Source organism: Tympanuchus pallidicinctus, unplaced genomic scaffold (assembly GCF_026119805.1).
Source record: "Tympanuchus pallidicinctus isolate F22 unplaced genomic scaffold, pur_lepc_1.0 scaffold7, whole genome shotgun sequence".
In the NCBI taxonomy this organism is placed as follows: domain Eukaryota; kingdom Metazoa; phylum Chordata; class Aves; order Galliformes; family Phasianidae; genus Tympanuchus; species Tympanuchus pallidicinctus.
Genome location: NW_026294791.1, coordinates 19486003 through 19510661, shown reverse-complemented (window position 1 = coordinate 19510661; position 24659 = coordinate 19486003). Strand labels below are relative to the sequence as shown.

At 38.3% G+C, this 24659-nt stretch overlaps 1 protein-coding gene and 1 long non-coding RNA gene across 9 annotated transcripts in view; one reads left to right on the top strand and one right to left on the bottom strand.

Moving 5' to 3' along the window:
* Positions 1–24659, bottom strand: part of NTNG1 (netrin G1) — a 150888-nt gene that overhangs the window by 92083 nt on the left and 34146 nt on the right. The gene's annotated exons all lie outside the window — the stretch shown is intronic.
* LOC128072826 (uncharacterized) lies at positions 1145–19411 on the top strand. 2 transcript variants are annotated; one of them, XR_008202453.1, is made up of 6 exons: positions 1362–1804; positions 1915–2033; positions 5656–5735; positions 11161–11212; positions 14103–14261; positions 17892–19411. It is a non-coding gene; the product is annotated as an uncharacterized LOC128072826 (long non-coding RNA). The 2 variants fall into 2 exon arrangements; XR_008202452.1 differs by lacking the exons at positions 1362–1804; positions 11161–11212 and adding an exon at positions 1145–1270.

The window sequence follows — 24659 nt, the reverse complement described above, 5'->3', positions numbered from 1 at the left end:
CAGGGCAGAACTTATCTGATGAATAGAGGGAACAAATTATATGTTCTAAATTTCTACAGGCTTCTGGAGTTTTCTGGTTCACATTAGAGTCACTGAGAGAATTAGCGAAACTACTACCATATCACCACTGATATTATATGATCACATTTGCAAAGGCATTTAATTCCTATCAGAACATTATTTCTTTTTAATTCCTCAAGATGCTGTTTTTTGAAATGCTTTTCAAATTACTAGGCAAGCAGGTTTTTGTTTCCTCTGAAATAACCAACTGTGGGACAAATCCTGCTTTGAGGCTGTCTTTAAGTTGGCAATGTTGCAGATATTATTTTGACCACTTGGTGATTCTGGAATTAATGGTATTTTTTGTCAGATGTGCTGGCACTGACCTGAGTATATTTTTGTTGTTTGAGAAATTGTTTTCCTCTTGTATCAGTGGGTATCTGGCAATATGACCACTTTCTTATTTATAGCTTTTGTAATGTCTTGAGGTGCACACTACTGGGATCTCATCACACTTAGCTCTGGCTAAACAATATGACAACGGTTCCAAGAAAATCTAAGTTTCTTTATAAGCCAGATGCACATTTGGGTTTGAGAAACTGAAATCGCAGGGGGCAGAATCCATTCCTGTTGGGATACTGGCACCTGTCCTGGCAAAACCAGCCCATCTGTCAGAACTCTTCTCAGATAGAGAAGCACAGAACGTGGATCGCCATGGGCCTGCTCAGCTCCTCAGCTCCCCCTGTGCATTTCTGTTAGACTGGCTTATGCAGATGTTCTGCCACCCTGCAGTGATCCTGATGGGAAAGGGTGCCCTTCACTTTACATTCAGTGGTCTGGTACAGACTTCATTTTGCTCAATTTAGAATTTAGAAAGGAAGCCACTTTGGAAAGGAGTAAAGAAAGGAACTCTCTAAAATTCTGCAGGGCCATTCCTGTGTTAGAAAAAGCAATGCTAAGGCAACTGGTGTGATCCTACTGAGGAATGGTCTCAGATGTCACAGTGGATCACAGAGAGAATAGAGCATTGTTAAAACCAAGCAACAAGATCATCTCAGTGATGACAGAGGGAATTAAGGTGCTAGAAACAGTAAGGATTTTTTTTCTTTTTCTGTTAGAAATCATTGATTCAGAGTTTCAGTCCTTAAGGGACATCAATTGATCACAAAAGACCGAGAAATATTCTGTGAGGACAAGGTGTTCCCCATCTGCTCTTAACAACCCTAATCAGAACCACCTGACACCCAGGCCTGGCCCTATTTAAATGCAGGTGAGAGACTTTTTTTTCTTTCTTCCTTCCTTCCTTCCTTTCTTCCTTCCTTCCTTCCTTCCTTCCTTCCTTCCTTTCTTTTCTGATTCTTTCTCCTGGGTGTATTATGGGCTTGTGTTGCAGTCATTTTTTCTGTTGATCTTCATGGGACTTTCTGGGTTATCCTACTGTCCAGTCCTTGCCATTCAGGGGGTTATTAATTGAATCTCTGGGATTACTGGTTGTGTGGAATGGTGCCCATCCACGAGAGGACAGCTGCTGAAGATGCTCTGTTCTGTTCAGATGCTGCTCCCTAGCAGCTGTGTGGGGAATGTGTCGTGAGTGTGGAGATGGAATCTAGAGCTTGCCCCAGGCAGTGTTGGAGCAGTTTTACACTAGTTCAGTATGAGATTAAAATCTCTGAAGCATAGAAATTTTGTGTTGGGGAAAATTCCAGGAAACTTTATGGCAAGAATATTGCAGTCTGTGTGGGCTGATGTACCACACCAATATAGGTGGACTAGAAAATCCTCCTGGGCAGGATGGATGATTGCTGTAAGCTGTGCTTAGCTGGTTCCTCCTCTCTGTGTCACACGTGTGTGAATACTGTGAGGTATTTTCCTGGTAGATGGCACAAATAACTATTCTGTTTTTATTTCATACAGACAAACTGAAGAAATATGTCTGGCAAGTCATGGAGGCAGCAGAGATGTGATGGCTTTGGCTTCTGTAAAAGGTTGCTCTGAGTTTTCTCACTGGTTCTGAGGAAGCTCCATCTCCTGAGGTAAGGCTTTTTTTTTCCTTCTGGAGAATGGCTCTTGAGTAACACCTTTGTGAATAATCAGGATTTTTTGTGCAGTTTATGAATCTTTATGATATGGCTGGACTGAATCTTTTCAACATAAGATTGTCACGTATAGTGTAATGTTGCTCATATTTCTTTGTGAGAAATAAGTAAAAAAAAAAAAAAAAACAAAAAAAAAACCAAAACAGTACTTTTCTCTTTACTATGTTATTTTTCAATCCAGAAGGTTTCTAAAACACAAAGTAGCCCATTAATGTAGCTTTGTAGCTTGGCGAATTAGCTGACAGTCCACCAAAGCTGTCACAGCTTTTTAATGGTACACAACTGTTCCACAGTATCCATCTGCTTAGAGTGGAACTGAAGACTGCTATATTCAACTGAGAGTTCAGAAGTATTTTACATAAGCAGAATCAAATTGTGTAATGCAAAATAGGAAGTAATTCCCAAACAAGACTTTTTGTTTATTCATATTATACCTAAATATAAAGTAACAAGGGAAAGCTCAGTACAGGCAGTTGCTATAATGATGAAGGAAATAAATTTAGAATGACACCCACTGAAGCTTTATACTTTTGACTTCCATGCAGGTTTTGACTAGGTAATGAAAGTTTGAAATGCTGATGTCATGCTAGGAGAGTGTAAAACTAAAACTTTTACCTGTGCTTCACACAATAGCTCAGGCTGCATGCGTAGTTTGGCTGACTGAACAACATGATAGGCAATATGCTTTACAATTAGTGCTTAATAATTTGCCAATTTTCAGATTCAGTGAATCTCAAATTGCAGTTACTGAGCCTTATTGTATAGTTTAAAATGATGTTCTGATTGCAAGAGTGGTGTGCAAAGGAATGACCCTGAGCTGCAGCTGCCTTGCAGCCATGTGCTTGCCTGTGGCCCTACCTTTTTCTTGCAGCAAAAGTCAGAGTAAGGCCTTCCAGACACTACCGCTAATTTAATGCTAAATGAGAATGAAGTTATTTAAAGCAGCAAGAGCTTAGCTCTTTTAAGTTGCATGGTTGAAAGGTAAGGGAGTTCTTGAAGGAAAAAAAAATAAAAACAAAAACATTGTGCAATTTTTCTTTCCAGTCTGGCACCTTTCAGTGGATCCACTTGGAAAATCCTTTCTTTCTTTAGAGCAGTACCTCTGCTGTAGGCTTGCTGCTGCCTCAGGCAGCCTAGCAGTTGCTGATTGCTCAGTCTCTTCCTTGTACTGGTGGGCTGAAGGTCTCCAAGGACAAATTTCCTACAGACTTGGAGACCTCCACCTTTTTATCAGTTGTGCCTGTCACCTTTGTGCCTAGCAGTTATTCAGCTATGTGGTGAGCAGGATGGGAGGACTCAAATGTCTGGAATGCAAGTGTTTCTTTTCCCAGTTTGTGTTCCACTGAATCAAGTCTCTGATCTGACATACGGCTTGGATACATTAGTGTCAGAAGGGATGCAACAGCTGGGGACAGAAGTGAAGCAATATAGATTGGTTGGCTTAAGAGCAACATGAAAGTGCATCATAAATTGTGATCAAAGAGTTGAATTGCCTGTTCTGTCACATTTGTGCTTATCTGTAAAAAGATAATTTGTATACACAAATATAACTTGCACGCTCAAGTAGCTATTTATGCTGTAAAGGACTCTTCTGAGGGTATAAATGTGCACTGGACTTCAGTGTGACTAGTTCTATCCCAGCAAAATCGCTTTCAGTAAATATGTTACCTCAAGGAATCATTAGGATTTTATTCTTCTTAAGAACAGCGGGATTTAGGACAGCAAATTTGGGTTCTTTAATTTATGTGGAAACATAGTGCATGCAAATGTCACTGAAGTCTGTACTGAGGACATTTCTTTTGCGTATTCTGTGATTTAAATTCAGGTATAAAGAATTTACTTTCTAGAGTCAGTGCTTTTTCCTCTCTATATGCATACATACAGGTATGTAAACATGCTTCAGCTTTTTTTCTGTTTTATCTATTTTTTGTCATAGAAGTGAAAGATTTCTGGAAATGTGGAATATGCTACACCTTGAAAGAGGAGCTGATTATGGTGTAAGGCACATGACATTATCTCATTGTGATTGTAGGCCTCGCATTTTACTCTGAATACTGGCAAACTGTCATGATGAAGGCTGGTAAAACAAAATGTTCCATCAAGCTATACTGATTGACTGAAGTGTATACAAAACTATTTTCATGCTCTGAAACAGAGATTTCTCTGTTAGAAAATAAAAAGGAGCAATAAAATAAAACCCAAACCTCAGAGAAGAAATGTCTTAAAGCCAGTTAAGCATCTACCCTTAGGGAACAGGTCTTAAAATTTCTCTCTTTTTTTTTTTTTTTTTTTAAACTTCAACTTAAAAGATGCTGTCCTCTTGCCTAAATGTGTAACTACAACAAATATTCATGTCTATTTGTAATATATGGGATATTAAGTACAAAATATGCCAAGACAATGAGCAAAAGGGTATTAAATCCTCCGTGGCAGTCATTAATGATTGCCTGTCACAAACTGCAGTTGGCTTTAATTTAATTTTCAAGGTACAATTCCTGCCTCCTCTGTAGGAGACCTAAGGCTGCTGTAGAGCATTCTTGAAGAGCTGGAGTAGTTAACTTGTTTATCAAATATGATACAAAATATGGAGGGATGTGTCTCAAATGTGCTATTTTTCAAAAAGTCATCCTAAATAAGTTGATATTTTATTACTCTTCACATTGAGGCAAGTGTTGAGTGCAATTGAACAGTTAATTCTCCAAACATTCATCTCTCACTATGATAGCATTGGAAATAGGAAGCTTTGCTAAACCAAGGTAGGTTGTTTTTCCCCATAAATTATTGTCCCTATTCTGCATACTCATACCAGTTTTAAATGGGCTGTTCATGCAATACTATGTAATGTAGCATGTTTTCCTATGAAGAAGGGTAGCAAAATTGTTACTTAGTTCCAGGAAAAGTTGCTGAATTCATATTGTAGTATGATATATAGTTTTGCATAATTTCCAGCTGTAGATCTCCAGATGATTTGCAGTCTTCAGCTGCCTGCAAAGTTATAGCTGGGGAAGAGCATCACAGAGATGAAGTGATGAGCAGTGATTAAGCCAAGAACAGACCCTTTTCATTTACCCATAGGCTTTTCCCTAAAAGTTTTTTTCTTTGTTGTAATTTTTTTTTGCCATAGAGTAGAGAAAGTGCACAGCCAGACAACAAATAAAAGGAACTAAAAAGGAAAAATTCTGGTTGGGAATGTCTCAATTGCACTTCTGGGACTGTCTGCATCCGTAGGCACAATTCATTCCAGTCCTGAGCATTATTGATTATATGCCTGAGGATTTCATGCAAAATTGTATTTCTATATTAACTGTAATTTTATTTCTGGTTCTCAATGTCAGTATTGTTTCTTTCAGAATTTCTGACCTGCTTCTGTATTATTACTGCATCTACTGCCATTTTTAATAAGCTTTAGAGCCAGTAGATTAACACTGAATGTCAACCACCACAATTAGAATTGCCAATGTTACACAGAAACATTGTTTTAATATATTAAAAAAAAAATAACCTTTTTCTATTGCCTCAGAATCTGCATTAATTTTTGTTGTATTTGTTTTTTTCACAGAATTTTCTGGGCTCAGAGCACCTGTGTACGTGAACCACGGAAAGGAAGAGGGAAAAGTGACATAAACAAAAATGACAATTGTAAGTGAAATTCAATTTCATTTCATTTCTCTTAAAAGGTGGGCTACATTGTTTTGCTGTCATTTATTTGTCAAGATGAAAAAATAAGTGTTTCTAATGAATCACAGTGTATACCTACATAACATGGACTTCCTAGAGAAACAAATTTAAATGTTGAATGTCATTATTCAATGAAGGAATGTTATACACATATGCCCAATGAATTGTGCACCATTTCTATACATTCATATTACAGCACATAGTACTCTGAAAGAGAACGAATATGCTCATTAAGTCCATATTAGTGTAACACATCAATATAAGTAATTCAATCAATACATACAGTATCTTTTGAGGAAAGGCAGCAAATGTTATGATAAGCTGGCAATCTATTCAGTTATGTGCTGGAGACTGTCATGTAATTTTCTTTATTATATATATCCACAATCATAAGGGTACATGGCTGAGAAATACAAAATAATCTCCTAAAATGATCTGTACTCAAACTGTTACCAGAACTGTAAATTTTGCAGATGTTAGATGGTTGCATTGACTCCTAACAGCCTGCCACTTGCAAAATGTACTTCATCATGCTAATCCCAGCTGGCAGATTGCAGGGCTGGAGCAATGCAAGCAGCTGCTGCATGCGGAGGTGGGGCTGTGAAAGCAGTGTTATCCCTGCTCCTGCCTCAAGTAGGGGGCTCAGAGTGATGGGAAGTGAAGATATACTCATGGTTTCTTCATGGTTTTTTCATGGTTTCAGTTACTAAATGGCACTGACTTCCCAAGCTCGAAAGAAACCTTTTATCTGAATTAAAGAGCACCTCTAAAGGGAAGAAATGGCTGGGTTAATAAAAGTATGCAATGCTTTTATTTGGCATATAATTGTATGTGTAGCACACAGCTTCATTCAATTGAGCCACATTTCCTTATTGACTTTACTAGGAATAAATTGGAATCTGGAAACCTTTCACTGTAGAGCTGTGGTTAGGACTGCACAGCATGACGTTGTGTTTCCAACCTCTGCAGCCTCTGCTGTAGCAAGGAGGAGCTTTGACTACATATGTGATGTTGGCATCAGTTCTGCAGCTCAGGTTTACTTGAGAGCCTCAGTACTGCCAGGCTTTCGCCCTGCATATACGTGGTGCAGCTGCTTCTGTGCCTGTGTTGTTAGCCTCTATCAGTGCTATGCCTGTCTGCAAGTGGCTGAATGGCACATGGTGTGACTGCACCCTTAAAAAATATATCCTGTTTGGTAAGTGGTGGATCTCTAAACAAGAGGAGATTACATGTAATTTTTCTATACCAGAAGAAACAAACTTTCTACAATTGCCTGCTACACTACAATTCATTACAGAGTAAGATGATAACAGAAGCTCTGAGAATGCTCTTCTCCCTGCGCCACCCTAGTAAGCAATAAATTAGAGTATATTATGTTCCCTATCAGTTCGACCCATCACAGGCTTGTCTTGCTGAAGACGTGATAAAGAGAAACACCTCCGATAAAGTAATGCAATTAACTGCTGCCATTTGAAATCTGAAAAATTATATTTCCTCATTCCCAGCCCATCTGTCTGTTTTACTGTTTTTGAGTAGAAATGCTGTTTAATGACTTGCTGGCTGCCTGTAGAACTCCTTTCTGTAGTGCAGACTGATGTCCTACAAGAAAGGTCAAAAGCTTGCAGCAGTAGCAGCCAACCCATGGCTGTGCAGCCCTGGGACAGGAATATCTGGGTGGGAATGCATCCTGCAGCCCTTGATAAGGGCACGATGGCCACATCAGCCCTGTAAGGCTCATGTGTGCCTTTGAGGTGAGAAGATCCTGTGGTGGGGCCATGCAGCAGCCAGAGCCAGGAAGGTGTAGTTACCTGACCATGGCACTAGATTTTCCTTGGTGTATTTCTGCAGCTATCCTGCAATTAAAGCAATATAGTGCCTTCCAGCATTTATCTTTAAATGGGACTTACAGCTCCTAGTTTGTTCTTTGAGGAGCTATGCGAAGTATGCGCATTAGAATGGAAAATATTTGTCTATAAAATGGGCCACTATTTATAAGGGTGCAAAAGTAAAAGCCCTCAAGAAAGTGAGGTTTTTTTTTTCCTCAGATGCAGAATTCAGGGCTGTGCTATGCCATGAACAAAAGCAATGTGCCTCTCTAAAGCTATGCAGCGTTTCAGTTTTCTCAGTTACACTTTTTGTATAGAAACACCTTGCATGTACCACGTGAGTATGTTCAGGCCCAAAATAAAGGTTTTTAAGGGTGGGGAGTGGCATAGCTCTGCTTGTAATGATGACCTTTAAGACAGCACACAAAAACACTCCGTTCAGCGTGGCCATCTGTGATGTGTTAATGAAAAAAGAAAAAGTAACTTCAAAAGATTTATGCCTTTAGATTTCTTCTTATCTCCTAATTTTTGATTGGGCATATGCTGAGTGTGATGCAGTGAAATCAATGAAAAATAGCTGTAAATTCTAGCTGATGCTTGGAGTCAGTGCAGGGTCCTAAATTTTAAATGGATTTGAGATTTTCTGTGAATTTAGTTGCATAGAATTTGAATATATTAGTTCAATGAACAATATTTTATGTTGATGCTTGCAAATTCAAAAGTCGGCCAAAAATTAAAAGATAAATAAGAAAGCAAGTCTGTTAAACTATCTTTGATTTTATACCCTTGCGATGTCATGATGAGCTATTTTGAATGGTTTATTACTGTAATTTATTTCACAGGCAACCTGAGAGCCACTGGTCTTTGTCATAGAAGCTATTTAAAAAAAAAATCTGCCTCCTTGCAAATGTTTGTGACTATCACCATCTATATCTCTGTACTTACCTGTATGTATTTTGGAACGCATTCCCAACTAGCTTTAGATTATAAAATCAATTCCTCCTTCTGACATTATGCCTAGTAAAGCTTTCTGAAGTGCCAATATTTCTTAGACTGCTTTGCTAGACTTAATTTTAGAATCGTTATTTTGCAGAATTAAGAAATGGAAGTACAAAAATAAATATTTAAGCTTGCAAGAAGCTTCAACTCTGACAACGTTCTCTTGCAGTGTCCTGTCTTGATCTAGACTGGAGAAACTGCCTGTGTATACATATACACATATAAGTGGATGAGTGGAAGCCTGCCTAATGCCAGAAGTTTGGCTATGATGCTCAAAAAGAGAAATTTCAGATATTTTGCATCTGTGAACATGTTAGAAGAAAATTATTTGAAACTGTTTAAGTATTTATTATGTGATAATATAACTTTATGCCACAGAAAATGTTTTATTAGGACTTTATGATTTTATTCCAATTCTCTGAAGCTTCTTCCAGTGAGTCCTATCCTTAGATTCAATTAAATTAATTCATAGTCAAGAATTCATTGAAATCAACAGATGTTCTTACTGAATAAAACCTGAGAGGCAATAGAATGAAAGCTTCAGGAGGTATCTGAGTATTTATGAGGTCCCAGATCATCCTGTCACTTTCCAGCCGCTTTTAGCTCCACATGCATCACACTCCTCTGAAGCTGCCCTGATTTGCCATCAGCTGATCTCCCTCTGATGCCAACTCAAGCAAGTGACTTGACCTCAGTGTGCATGAGATTCCTTGAGCTACAAGCATAGCACTGTGCCTTCAGCTTGGGCTAACCTAATTGCCCGCTTGCTCCCAAGTTATTCAATATTTTTCCTTTAGTTATGCCTTAGTTTCAGCTCAGATTCAATTGTTTACTTTCAGAGTGTCTGGTATAATACTATGCTTTTGGTTCGAGGAGAAAAACAATGTTGATAGCACACCAGTGTTTATAGGTGCTGTTAAGCACTGTTGTACAGAGCCAAGGCCTTCAAAGAAGGGGCACAAGGAGCTGAGAAGGAAGAGAATAAAAACAGCTGAATTAAGCCAAAGGGATGTTCCATATCATATGACATCATGTGGAAGGAGTGTTGAAGGGAGTGGGAGTTCATTTCTTCCTTCTGCTACTCAGGGGGTGAGCTGGGCATTGGTCAGAGAGTGGCAAGCAATTGCTTTTGCATCACTTTGTATGTACATTCATGTATATATAGTAATAACTATTATCCTTCTTCTCTCTACCTTAGTAAATAATTTACCTCAGCCCAGGATTTCTACTTTGTTTTTCCTGATTTTCTGCCTCATTCCACTGGGAAGGAGGGGAGTGAGCCACCTGCTGGGTTAAACCATAAGTCAACATAAGAACTGAATGTGATCCCTAGTTTCCAATAAATTCCTGTTATGCTAAAAGGTTAGGCTTTAGTTTGATATGGATATAAAGAGAACCATAGAAAAAGGAGCAGTTTGAAGGAGCAGGCTGAGACTGGTGTGTGTGGGTTATATGGGTTATCCTGCAAATGCTCTCAAAATGGGATAGGCAGAGAAATGCAGGTAAAAAGGCAGAAAAACAAATGTATGACATGAGGAAACATGAATAACAAGTGTTTTTGTCTGAGTGTAAGCTGTGCCTTGTAGTAGAGCTGCTTTCTCAGATACCACCTTTTGTTAATTAAAGAAATGCTTTATAGCAGAATAGCTGTCATAGATGATATAATTGCTATCACTGGGATATCTTAATTAAATTACACTGCAGGCCACAAGTCCTTCAGGGCACCTTCATTTAAGGTGCTTGATATTTGTCAGTCACCACCATGAATGGGTTATTATTTTTTCAGTACCACCTACAAGTGGGAGCTTTGTTAGCAGTCTGCAGCAGTAGGGTGAAGCAAGGCTTAGGCTGATGTAAATACAAGTGATAAAAGAACTGAAAGAGACTACGTAGCCAGAATTTGTCATTAAGAATTGAATTATATGTTAAAGATGGATTTTAATCTCAGTACTGCCAATACTGCTATTTGTTCCTGCTCATACTTGAGGAGACTGCCAACCCATATTCAGCCTTTTGATTCCAGAGGTTCAATTACACTGAACATCATAAGTCTCTATACAATGTTTATGGTTCAGTTACTATAGTAGGATTAATCTAACGGTTTAAGCTAGACAGAGGGGAAAAAAAAGTCTTTCTGCTGAGTTATTCTATGTATTAATATTTGTTTGCACTTTGCTTCTGCGGTAGCGAGTTACAGAATGGTCTTAGACTAACAGCTTGCTCAAAGGTGCTGCCACGAGGCATTCCCAGTCTTGACAGCATTTTAATAGATCTGATTGTTAGTTTTATTATTTTGCCAAGAGCCAGTTGCTCTTTCATTGCTGTCACGATGATGTGCTGTCATGCACTGTTCTTTGAATCTCAGGTGTTCGCTTGCTCCTGTACCTTGGAGAAGATTTCTAATCATGCAGCAGAACAGCCACAATTAAGTTTTGTTTTCCCAACCACTCACAACTGATACTGCTGCTGTTATTGGTATTTTCACTTGTAAAAGTACTTAAGCCTCAGAAATGTAAAGTTTTACAGACAGAGAAGTAATGCTTGTGCAATACTTTTCACAGGTAGCGTTTACTGACAGATGCTGTTCCAAACCTTCCAGCTAAAGAAAAAAATGTGAATTCTTTATTCACAGCTGAGAGCATTTAGTCCCCAGAGTAGCCTTCCTGAAGGTACTGCAAATATTTCTGAGAGCTAATTGTGTGGATAACGTGCAATACTGTAAAATGGGATCAGTGACTGGAGTGTTGTTGGGAGTGCTTGCTTACAGTAATTCAGTGCTAAGACAAAGCTGTCCTTACTTGTGCATTTTTACAGGTAGACTGTGGACTGTCTTCTTGGTCAAGAAAACAGCCTGAAAGTTACTAGGGAAAAAAAAGAGCAGAACCAGATTCTAAAATAACTTATTACTGTCAGTGACACTGTCTAGAACTAAAATAGAGAGGTGATAATGGTGCGAAACAGGAAAGGAGGAGTGTGAAGAATTGAGATCATCAGAAAAGAGGAAAAAATAATTGAAGCTCAAAAAACCCACTTTTTTTTTTTTTTCTCCTCATTAATCCTCATTTCTTTTAGATTATTCCTCGGGAAATCATAGCCAGGTCTTTTTTTTTTTTTTTTTTTTTTTTTTCCTAAATGGTAAAACAATATATGGGAGTTCTGCTATTCTCTTTGAAAAATTGGTGATGGAGAAGATTCTCTGTTAATACAGTCCTAATTATTCAGTATTAACAAGCAGAAGGTCCCACTTCCCAGGAGTTATGAATATACGATCTGGAGGCATTGGGCCTCTCCAGACAAGGTTAAAAAGCACTTTTTCTTCTTTTCAGCACTCTTCCTGAATTTGACAGGTATTTTTGATAGGTATTCAGCTACAGTTCCTTCCCTTTTCCTAAAACATGATGTTCTAGCAAGAAGTATTTGTGTCAAAACTGCTCTTGTAACTCTTCTAATCAGTCGTGCCTTTAGTTCCTATTTTAGTCGTGGTCCCAGTTTCTTTATTTTAGGAGCTAATATCCTAAGAAGAAGGTAACCACTATAATCAGCAACCTGCACAGCATTTCTTGTATCCCTAGTCATAGCACGATGGATATGTTCACAAGGGAAAATCAGGGAAAAGCTACTTCACAAAAATGCCTGTATGTGCCTGTGGTACTTGTCCTGAGATGGTAATGTTAGCACTGAAAGTGTAGGGTAATAGGATCATGCATTACTTGGAGTTCCCAGAGGTCTTGGCTCTTTATTGCTAGCTTTTTTTTTTTTTTTTTTTTTTTTTTTTTTTTTAAAGCATGTGCTAACACAATCCAAATAGCAGAGCTACTCATGCACATAAAATGACTGCTTCATTTTGCTGTGTGTGAGGTAAAGAATTGAGTGCCTGGTCTGAAGATGGCAGGCTACCTACAATGAAGAATTCTGCGCACAAAAAGGAAAGCATAAGAAAATAAAAGGTCACCATCTTATGATGGGTAAAGCAAATAGGATGGAAAAATGTTAGATTACAAAAAATGAATTACCATTAAGTCATTTTACCTACCATAAAATTTTCTCTCATTCCTCCATCTTACTAGCCATTATGCTAAGTAACTAAATAAGCAGTAAAGACGAGAACAAGAACTTCTCATGCAGAACAGTTAGAAGTGAAACTTAATGCAGTTCTCTTTTTTCTCCCATTCTTCTAACCCTTCCCCCCCAAAAAAAAAGTCTAAAGATGCTCTTTGAAAGAGTGCATGCCTGTGAGCCATAGCAGGCTTTTAATGGAATTGACTGTAATTTAATTTATCTGTCTTGCAATGCTAAATAATTTTACCTAATGTGCCATCTTTAAAAATAAAAGCATAGGGATATGGAGAATTATAAGGTGGTGCATTTGATGTAAGGTAGATTTATACATTTCCACTGGCAGTCTGGAAACGTTATTCAGTGATGCATTATCTGCTTAGCAGCTGGCAACTCTAGCAAGCGGATTTGAAATGGAGTTTGGCAAATAAGTCTAGCTGATGTCTCTAGAAAGTACTTTTTTCAAATGAGAATTTTAATATCAGCTTACTTATTGAGTGGACCAGTGTCTGTGGACATGCACTAATCATTGCATTAAGACACACTGCTGCACAGGATTTTGTTTGCTGGTTCTAAAGATGTAGTGGGATATGAAATATTTCTTTGAGCTGTTGCATTATGTATCATCACCACATCCAGTACCCAACGCTCTTTACTTTTAACTTAAAGCAATAATATTTGACAAGGTGCCTCAGCCTAATGACTAAAAATGAGAGTCTTCAGATACTCAGGACATGTGAACACTTTCTGATGAGAACTTCTACTGCCTCCACCAAGAAGACTCATAGGAACCAAGTTCCTGTTAGAGATGGTAACATCTTGAATGCTTGCCAAAATATTTTATCAGGTTTTACTGAAATTTAAAGTAAACGCTTCTTCTTTTTATGCTTTAACTCTCCTAGAAGTGAAGATAGAAAATTGGGTAACGAAAGAAGATGACTGCCATGTGAAAAGCTATGAATATGTCATTGCTGTTGCAAAATTATATGAAGTCCAATTATTATTTTAGCACTATAATAGAAGAAAATCTTCAAAACAGGTAATTAGAACAGCTATGGATGCTACACTTCTATTTATGCCTTCTCCTTTTTTCACCTTCTCTTCAGTATGTTTTATATTTTTGTAAACAGCAGTTTATGATCATGTTTGTTATTTGAACAAAAAGGAGGAACAGGTCAGGCAACGTGGACTGAGAATCTATCCTGTTAATTAACATATTTCAAGAGTCCTGCAAGACATAAAAACAAACAAAAAACCAAAAAACACACACAAAAAACCCCAAAAACTAACAGTATACGTTCGTCCTTAGTCTCTACCAGGTCCCAGCATGCCCCCTAATCTGAGTTTTACTTCAATTTATTCTTGAATTCATTTAAAGCTAATGTATGTATAAATGCCTATCAAATCTTCAGCTTAAATGTAACTCTGTGGTTTTTTTCTTCCACAGGAAACCAAACATTCCCTCCTTTGCCCCAAAACAGCAAGTGTCTAGGAGAAACGTCACGTACCTCATTGTTTGCCTGCAAAGCCTATGTTGCACTGTTGTCAAACTATAATAGAAACTGGGATTTTTGCACATTGTGTGAAGAGTGTAGCAGTGAATCAGGTAAGTTCTTTTGTAAATTATTTGCCTTGTCCATGTAAGCCTGCCAGTGGACATTTTTCCTGTATGCTTTTTAATTTCTCTTTACTAGAGGTATGTCATTGCCTAAGGCTGTGTTATCTCTACATTCAGGCACTTTAAATAACATATCTGCTTTATATGTCTTCAGTTTCCTAGCTTGATATTAATACAGATGTTTGTCGTGGCTTCTTGATACATCAGGTGTACGTATCCTTGCTCCTCAATGGCCCTGTCTGGCCTCTGTGTGCTTGTAAATGCTAAAGCCTAAATAACACTCTCCCCACAGAAACCACATGGTAAATGTAACAAGTAATCAATCTTCTGAACAGCAATCAGGAAACCTCTTAACGAACATCCTACACAAACACAATAATTAATCTCAGCTATGACTTGAATAGCAACTAATATAATCAGCTTTAAATGGTGAGCTACTGTACTTATTTTTTTTGGCTGTCATAGTTAGGATGTTATAAGCAATATAAACATGGTGGTTTGTTTTGAAGAATACTAATTTCAGGAGTGAAAGGTGACACGTTTTATGCAGATCGGATTGTTTGTTCCTATGTGCTCAGACTAAAGCAAAACACTGTCAATGTCAAAGTAGAACAGAAAGGATATATACTCTAGGAAACTAAAAAAAAACAAACAAAAAACAACCATTAAGGGAAACAGAAAATACCCATCAAACCCAGTCTTTCAACCACAAAACCTCAGACTAGCAATTGTGGTCTGTGAACATTAAGTGGCAGAGAAAGTTATGTGCTTGGGTTTGTAAACACAGCTCTCCTTTATGAATTAGGAGACGGGTCCTTGTGAAAGCCATAGGTTGATGCTCAGCTAGCATAAGTCAGCTTAGTGCCATTTTACTGATTTATTCCAGCTGAAGAAAGGCATCCTCATTTATTTATTTATTTATTTTGAGAAATTATGATACATTTCTCTTTCTGATTTAGTAATACTTGAAGTGCTACCATGCGAGTGAATTTGGGAAGTCTCATTGACTCCCCCTTCATGCTGGGAGGAGTAGGCAGGCTTCACTCCCCAGCAGCCAGCTGGAGGCAATGCTGCACAGCAGTGCTCATGGTGGCACTGCAGAGGAGATTTTGAATAAGAACAGAAGTGTTTTCCCTATGGATTACAATAACACATGTACCCCACAGGCACCCTTCTAACGTTCTTTTATGTTGCTCAGCTTTTCTTTTTACAAATCCTAACCACCAAAATTAATCCTTAAAAAAAAAAAAAAAAATCAGCCTAAAATCAGCCCAAAATAAAAGGCAATTCTTACTGATTTTTTTGGTATTAGATATATATGAGGATGGGATTACTGCATACTGCTTACTTATTTAGCTTGGTTGTCGTTTCAGAATGGAGGCAAAATAAAAGGAATTCCCTGCCTTACTCCCTAGTGATCATTCAAACTAGTTGAGATTGGAGAGGCACTCTCCAGGGGCTGCCATGAAGCGCTCATCCTGACATTCTTTTCAAATTACAATGAAATTGGTTTCTTGTGAGTCATTATATCCATCACTTATATTTAACTACACATTATGCATGTTATAGCAGGTATATGACAAGGTAGGCCTGGCCACGGGATGGAGAAGCCTGACAGATAACCATTGAATAGTTACATGTCAAGAGAAAAATCAATCATGACAAAACCTCCCTTTCTGACAAAAAGGATGAGGAGAAATGGAAAAACAAGGAGGAAAAAAAAAAAAAAAAAAAAAAAAAAAAAAAAAAAAAAAAAAAAAGAGTGAATAGAGATAGAGCAGGCAGCAGAGGAATACAGGAACAAGGATGTGCTGATGAGGTTCAAGAAACACCCAAGCATAAGTAACAAAGCACATTTTATTGAAGATTTTTCCTCTTCATTAATTATTTTCTGCTTTTCTCTATAGTATCTCCTCAGACACCTCCTTTTTTCACTTCTCCTAGGCTTCAAAGAACTTGGTTTTCTTCTTCATACATCACCAAAGCAACAAGATCTTTTCCTAATTTCTCAGCTGTTAAAAGTGTACCTGTTACCATTGCCACAGTGGCCTGAATTTTCTTTCCCTTTGCCACAGAAAGAAACGCTAACTCCCCAGTTCAATTTTTTTGTCCTTCATTCCTCAGATAATGTAATTTCTAGAAAGCAAGCCGCTGCCTCCTCTCCCCTCTCTGTGCAGCACCTAGTCTTTTTCATTGCATTTCCTTATTGCTGCCCATATCTGTCAGCACCAGCAAGGGCTCTTTGTGCCTTTGGCCTCCCGAGGGCAGGTTCCCATCCAGGTCTTGCAGCCACGGAGCCCCCGCAGCCATGCTGTCCTCAGACAGCCCTCGGGATCCTCTGCTCCTCACTCAGAGGCAGAAGGCAGCAGATGGGCTCTCAGATGGTGATGAGGACAGCGAGGCACAGGATGTGCAGGAGTGTCCCTTGTAGACAGCAAGCAGGAACAGACTGTGAAAGGAGGGTCAGGCAGTTTTCAGTCCTGCTTTGAGGAGGACAGAAATGGCAGCTGCCGAAGAAGTCTGAAATTTCAAAGTCTGATCTCTGAGCAAAATGTGAAACTTAGAAGTTGAAAATTTTACTTGAAATCAATTTTCTATATCTAGCATTTGAACTGTCAAAAATATGGACACAACACACTTTCAAAACTTTTTTGGAAATCCTTCTGAAAGCATGCAGCAGGACATACAGAAGATATTAGACAACTTTTGTAAGGTTTTTGCCGTTCTGGCAAAATCAACCTGACTTTTATTTCAATATAAAACTTCTGTTTAAAAAAAGAAAAAAGTATATACCCTATAGGATATCACTAACCAGTTCAGTTGCTAGGGTTTAAATGAGCAGATTAAGTATCTTTGAGGTATCCCTGATGAAATGTAAACTGCAAATGCAGGCAAGTTGGCAAGGCTGTATGAAAACCTGCCATCTGGGCTGGGACAGGAGGGGAGGAAGGTCAGGAACTCTGGAAAGAAAGAGGATCAATAGAAAAGTCTTGAGAGGAATGAATTCAAGTCCTGCAGAGAAACAGAAAACTACCCTAGGTGAACTGTCAGAAGCAGCTGCCTATTCTAAAAATAATAGTGCTTGCTCTTTTGCTCAAATTTCTTATTCTCTTTTTTTTTGCTTCTCACTTCCTTTCCCTCTCAGATTTCCCTTGATTGATAAAAGAAAAAATTGGTGTATTTTTTTTTTCATGTCTTTGCTTTCTATTTCAAAACTGCTGAAATCTAGCAATAGTAAAAAGGCTAGAAAAATAAAAGATTAAAAATATTGAAGTATATGCAACAGCCAGGAAGCTGACCCAAAACTTTAGGTAAGAGATTCATGCAGATGTCAACTTAAAGTTCAGGTGGATCAGCACATCATATGAGTTTTCTGCAGGGGATTTGGAGAGAAAGGTAAGAAAGAAGGCAATGTAACTCAAAGCTTTCAAGATTCCTTTGGGCACTCAATCTGCTCTGCAGCTCAGCTTTGCTGAAAGATATTCAAATATTCCAGGTTTTTTTTTCTTTTTTTAGCTTTTCTAATTTGGAATGGTTTATTAATTAAGGGAAATTAGTAGAAAATCCCACTAATAAGACCAGTATTCTTCCACGTGAATAATTGATTGGTTTCTCTAGACTTGTTATCAAATGGGAGCTTCTGTACAGAGAATGGGGTGCAGAGGATGGACGAGAAGCACAAAAGTCACCCTCTTCTCAGTCACTTCTGTACTTTGCGCTCTCATCTCTGCACTTCTGAAGCTGAATTTGTGTTCGAATGCAAAGTTATCTCTTAGAGTGGTGGCCCTGGAGCATGAGGACCATTAGTGCTTTCTGGAAAATACTGAGATTGATGGAAAAAATGACAACAAACCTATACTATTTCTGCTAAATCCAATGTTGCTAATCTGGATTCAACTCATGCAAAGCAGCAAGATGTGGGCCTGAGCAGCTAGAGAATAGCAATTATGGAAGAGAAAAGGCAGCATCGTGTAAGACTATGATCTGTTGTCTCTTCATTCAGATCTTCAGCTCTAAGGAATCTCTCTTTGTATGCTGAATCCAGTTACAACTATGATGTGAAATGAAATATGATGCATCATAAAGACCTCAGCTATCAATTAGCAATGCACAAGAATGAAAGATGAATACCTAATATGCGACTGATACATCCTCCTGTGAGAATGCCTGGGTACTTGAAGTGCGTGCCTGTATTCTTGGGGAAGGCACAGAAAGCTGCTTGATGTCCACAGCAGTTGGCACTGAGCAGTTGGCAGCTTCTTCATCTCCTTCTCCAGAGAGAGCCCATTTTACACCACAGTTTGGTTTTTATCTCTAAATGTAGTGCAGAACATGTCACGAAGAATGACACTGATGTTAAGGGAAGAGACATTCAGCAAAGGCCCTGATGTGAAATGCAGTGAAAAGGAAATGTTTCTTTTGCATTTGAAGTGACTGCTCAGAGCCACATTAACAATCTGTGGAGTGTTCACTGGTGAATTTGCTGGGGCTACAGGGGCTGCCCCAGATCAGTGCATGTGTCCCCTTGTTCTGCCAGCAGGGCAGGAGGAGAAGTGCCACAGTTTGTCCTCAGCACGTGCCAGCAGGGCTTACAGGGACACAGCCTGCTTCTCTTCAGCCCCATGTCCACCGGCAGCATATCCTCATTGTCCAACAGTGTGCACTGGCAGCCCAGGGACAGAGGGCTTCTGCATCAGAGATATTCCCCTCTGCAAAGCCATCCTCATAGACCTAGGTCTGCAGCCTGCAGGTCGTGTGCTAAAATGTTTCTGTTGGAATATCTAAATGGTTAGAAAGAGATTGCAATGAAGGCCAATTTTGAACTTCAGAATTTCACCCTGTTGTTTTGTGCCTCAATATTGTTTTTCTTTTATGCACAGTCATTAACATTTTGATTTTTGATTGAAATAGCAAATAAAAGGTCTGGTATTTATCTGAAAAGTACTGAAAACTGAGTTCTAATGCAATCACCCCCAAAAGAAATATGCATCAGTGGAAAGCACATTGGATTATAATGAAATAAACTGATTGCTTCTAAAGATAGGGTAGGTTCAACTGTATTTATTTTTTAAATCTTTTCTATTATTTTTATGGAATGATATTTCCCCCACAATTTTGTGAAACACATTTCTTAATGTTAAGAATCACAGAATCACAGAATTGTAGGGGTTGGAAGGGACCTCCAGAGATCATCGAGTCCAACCCCCCAAAAGAAAATAATGCTTCCTTGCAGATTGCCTTGTTTCAGCTGATCTAGATAAAGTTCTATTTAAGGGTGGCTTAACGGTCTCACCGTATGAATGCACGTACAATTTACAGATCTGTCAATAATGAAAATCTTCAAGTATGCAGATATCTTTTTAAATGAATAGTTGGCCTAACATTTTGACACTTAAAATGAAGATCAGTAAAGGTTTTCCATTAGTGATGTTGTTTTCATAAACACTTCATTACAGACAGCCAAAAACGAGAGAGATTGCATTCCTTGTGAGTGTAATAGCAGTAAACACATGCAGTACAAGTGTATCTATTATTTACAACCCACCTAAGGCTCTATCAGCACCAGCAGCAAAACAGACAGTATCTTATCAGCAAAACTTCTTTGACACCAAGCTTCTTTTCTTACAGATAAATTCTGGTTCTGCCAGACTCCACAATGAAAACTTGAAAAACATTCAGGGCATACTAGCTCTCCTCAAACAGAAGTAGCCTGTGCTAGTCAGCCGAGCTGCTGGCATACTCTTAACCTTTTCAGCAACAGCTGTGAAAATATTTTTTCAGATCCAAAAAAAGCACCACAGTTTTATTTTTCCTCAAAAAGTTCCAGAAACAGTAACATGACCTTCTGGGGAATAGTATAGAAAATTGGAGAGATAATAGGTCCTTTGGAACAATGATTAAATGGGTGAAACTGAAACAGAATTTTTAAGTGAAAAATTCTCTTATATAATCTGTCACCACAAAAGAATTTGCAGTTGCGGCAGTAGGGAATAAATTGGCCATCATTCTGAGGTAAGAATGGAACAGTAGTGTGTCCTGTAGTCTTCTCTGGGGACACACCGCACAGGACAGCAAAAGAAATCATCTAATCTCCACTGCTCCCTTAGTCTCCAGGAGGAAAAAGGACTAAGTGGAAAACATTTTAAACTTGAATCGTAAGTAAGCACGTGCAAACACTGGTTTATTGTCTTCCACTAATGCACTGCAAGTGTACTAATTACAGTGTTCTTGCCCCTGCAAATTGACAATGGAAATGTGCTTTTCTGGATGTTTTGTTCAGACTGCATTTGTGCAGCAGTGACCAGGGGTAAACATCAGTGCCTGGAGGAGCAAAGGGGCCGTAAGAGGTAAGAACAAGAGGGCTGCAGCTGGCTGCACACAGACAGGCTGTACTGCAGAATTGAAGGCACTGCAGTGCTTTTCTCGTGTTCTTGGTCCACTTATGCTCATGGGCATAAAGAAAATCTGTGCGTGTTGTTCCTCTCTGACTTTGAGGGACTTTAGAAACTTATGAGAGGCTTTAGAAACTGTACATAACATGCTTTAAAGATTTTTCCGTGTGGTTTATGTAATTTAGTGCGAGTTAGCAGAAACCTCAAAGGTAACCAGAGCTGTTAATGCAGCATGCTTTAGGCTGTAGATACTAAACATGTTTTAGTCATATGATTGAGTCAAAACCTTAAGAGTTAAGTTTGCTAAATATGTGATTATTATAGGTTCAGAGAATCAACCACTCTGAAAGTATTGTTTGTCCAATTAAGCCATTTGAGCTTTGATGACAGGAATATAGCAATCATGCATCTCCAGTAAACATCAACTCCGAAATCATCACTTTGCCTTTCCCACCTGTGCTCCGAAAAAGCACCAGAGCCTGCTTTTCACCAGCATAACAGGTCTACCCCTGTCAGCCTTTTGGTGCTGAGTTCATTTGGGAAATAAGTTCCGTTAAGATGTAGGTGTATCAAAAACCCCAGTTACAGCTCTTTGTCCTAAACCTGGTGTGACTTATTCTCCTAATCTACAGATGAATGCAGTCGAGGGTGTTCTACTTAATATTCTATCCTTCATGAAAAGAGAATCCAATTCCCCCTGGGAATTTTGCCTTTCATTTCCGTGTAGCCCAGATCACAGCTTTCTTCTCAAATGGATGCAATTTCCATACAGATAATCGCTGTTACTATTATTCACAATTTCTGATTTTCTACTTGGAAGTCTAATTTAAGACTGAAGCGTTATTATGGCAGATACTGTATAGGTCCATTTAGCTGCAGAGACAGCCATATAGCTATGATGAGAAATCCACCAGATGCACTCACTACTGGGAGACAGGAAAATACTTTGTGGTTTTCTGAAAGCAGTTTGCTATCTAGCAAGAACTAAGAAGGAAAGAAAAGAAATTTCCAGCTACCCAGTGAAGTTGCAATTCAGTTGTGACTGAAATCAAATGACTACGGAAATCTTAAACTAATGAAAAACAAGGTATTACCTGAATCTATTGTCCTGTGAATTGTTAACTTCCATTGTAAGGACTATCCTCTACCTTGTGAGGTTTCTGTTAATTGTAACACTCATTCAATCACTTATAATGAATAAAGCATATTAGTTTGAAAATTCATGTTCACGTGAAAACATGCATACCCAGAAAGCACTTTTCTGATTTTGAAATGTGTATTTAATTTCTCCTCTTGATCTCTCTAAGCAATTGTGGAGTGACACTATTGTAATATTTTGTAGATATGTAGTGATGTCTAATTGTGGTGCTCAAGAAGAAGAAACAAGACATAAATATGGGGAAAAGTATTTGATATTCTTTAGGGTATTCTTTAGGGATATATTTTTATATATCATTTCTGCAGGTAGAAACTACTTCAGAAAAAAACTGCTAGTAAGATTTCAGATCTTTCTACACCATGCTCATTAAGTATAACTATATATCTACATGTATTAAATGTAATGTTGAGGATATGATTATTTTAATTAAGGTGCCAAGCATAGTAAATTAAGTAAAGAATTAATATTATTTTACTATCTCATGATCAAAGGAGTTATCTGCCTAGAAATACTAGAGCCTTCTTTAGTGTAAGGCTTTCTGTACAGTGTTAGAGCTGTCACCTTCCAACAAAGCCAGACTCCTTTGGGAATCAGAAATACTTCATGCTTTTAAAATCTTTTTGAATCCACCATGAAAAGAAATCTAAGCAGCATGCTTAGAAAAATCTCAAAAATACTGCTCGTTTTTAAATGCTGACCAAATTTGTAATTCATAGCAATAAAACATGTACACGGTACACATTTTTTTAGTCCCTATGGTGACATTAAACAAATACGTAAAGCAAAACACTTCACATTTTTATCTGTGCTAGATTACTTTAGCGAGTTTTAGCTGATTACTGATAAAGATAAAAAAATCAAAATTATGGCCTGTATAAAATGGAAAGATTAGAGGATTTTTTTCCTGTTTTTTTTTTTCCCCCCATTCGTAATCTGTCCATAGGATAGTACTTTGGATACAGTTCATTTCACTGCTGCCAGAGCAGGTCTGAAGGCTGGTTGCTCAGCCTGCTTGTCTCTCAGGGGGTGTCAGATGTGAACACAGAAGAAATGAATGCGGAAAATATGCATTACAATTGGAATCATGGAAGTTGCTGGGAGAATTAGGAAGCTACCATAGCTGAAACCATTTTTGCCTTTTTAAAAATGTAATTATGTTTCAACTTGATAACGTCTCTTCAAAATGAACAAAACAAGCTAACATTTCATTGAAGAAAACAGTAATTTTTTCAAAAGACTAGTTTTAAAGTTTATTTAGATGTTGCCTGTTTAGAAATGGAAAGCTTTGTAGCAGAGAGATAACGTGCTGAGTGGCGCATTGTTCATCAGCAGCAAGCAGTGGTAAATACAATACTGCTCTCCAAGATCTGCCTTTTATACCATTAACTTGGCTGGTCTGCCAGCAAAACTGTCCAAAAATACATTAGCAATTCATCAAAAGAACAAATATCATTATACATGGAAAGATTAGGGAATTATTTTGCATTTGATTTCGAGTTCTGATAGCACTATCATTGATTCAAACATTCTCCAGCATTACACATGCTAGACACAAAAGATGATTGTATTTTTGAACTGCCAATCACTCGGGTAATCCTGAGTTGCCCAAATACGGATGGCTTTAATAAAGTTGAATATATACACTTTAGGTGAGATTTCTACCCTGTTAAACAATAAACAGAAGCTTCTATTAGAGAAGCTTGAGAACTAAATTGTAATGTCTAAAGATTCTAGGAATGCAATCCTAAAACAGCTGTATGAGTTGAACTGCACTGTAAAAAAAAAAGTCAAGGATTCTTTAGTGCAAAAATCAATTTTAGGTAAAAATAGTAAAAGGGAGGAAGGAAACATTTCCTTCTATTGCCCATTTCAAGTAACTAACAGCAGACTGAGGTCAGCATAGGATGGCCATGTCACAGCAATGGATCAGCCTCATCATGAAACTAAAAGAAGGACTCCCTGAGAGCACAGGATGTTGGATCGTCCATTAAAAAGCTGCATTTTATGAGGAAAAGCAGAATAAGATCAACTAGGCAGAAAAGAAACACAATAATTGTGTGTTAAATTATAAAGTCTGTTTTATGTATTCCTTAAATATACAAGTGTGTACTTTATTCAAAATGCAAAGCTGCGATAATGAATATGCAGTGGGAAGTTATCCAGGTGCTGAGGCTCCTGCACCTTGAGAAAGATCTCTTCAGGACTCCAGCAGAAACGACATATCTTAGGCCTCATCTAACACAAGATGTGGCAGATGGTGCCCATGGGGCACTGCTATAGCATCTTTGGGGACTAGCTGCTCTGGGTTTAGCAGCTTGGATGCAAGAGAATTACTGCTGATCTGAAAAGTCTAAAGGAGGGGGTAAGTTGCAGGTGCACAAAATGAGCTTCCCAGGCTGCTTCTGGAAGCTTATGATGCTGCTACAAAACAAGGGCTCCTTGCTAGCCTTTGGTCCTCCTGGAGAACAAACCAGTAAGTCATCGGCTGAATGTGACAGGGACTTGGCAGGATGCTGGGCCACAAAACAATTTTGACAGTGGTTAGCAAGATGTCCAGAAGAATAATGGGGAGTTGTTTCTGCAGCTAGAGAGTCACTATATTCTGCTACGGCTGGAACAAACAGGGCTATGGTTTGTAGTATTTTAAGACTGTATGGGTTTAAATCAACACAGCTGCTAAAGAAACCAGAGGAAAGGGAAAAAAAAGAGATCTCACAACTTCATGTGAGCATAGCTGAAAGGGCCATTTGGCATGTTCCCATAAGGCTCACATCACAGCTTGACATAAGAAAACACAGGTTTAATATTCCATAGTTAATCTGTTCGAAACTAATA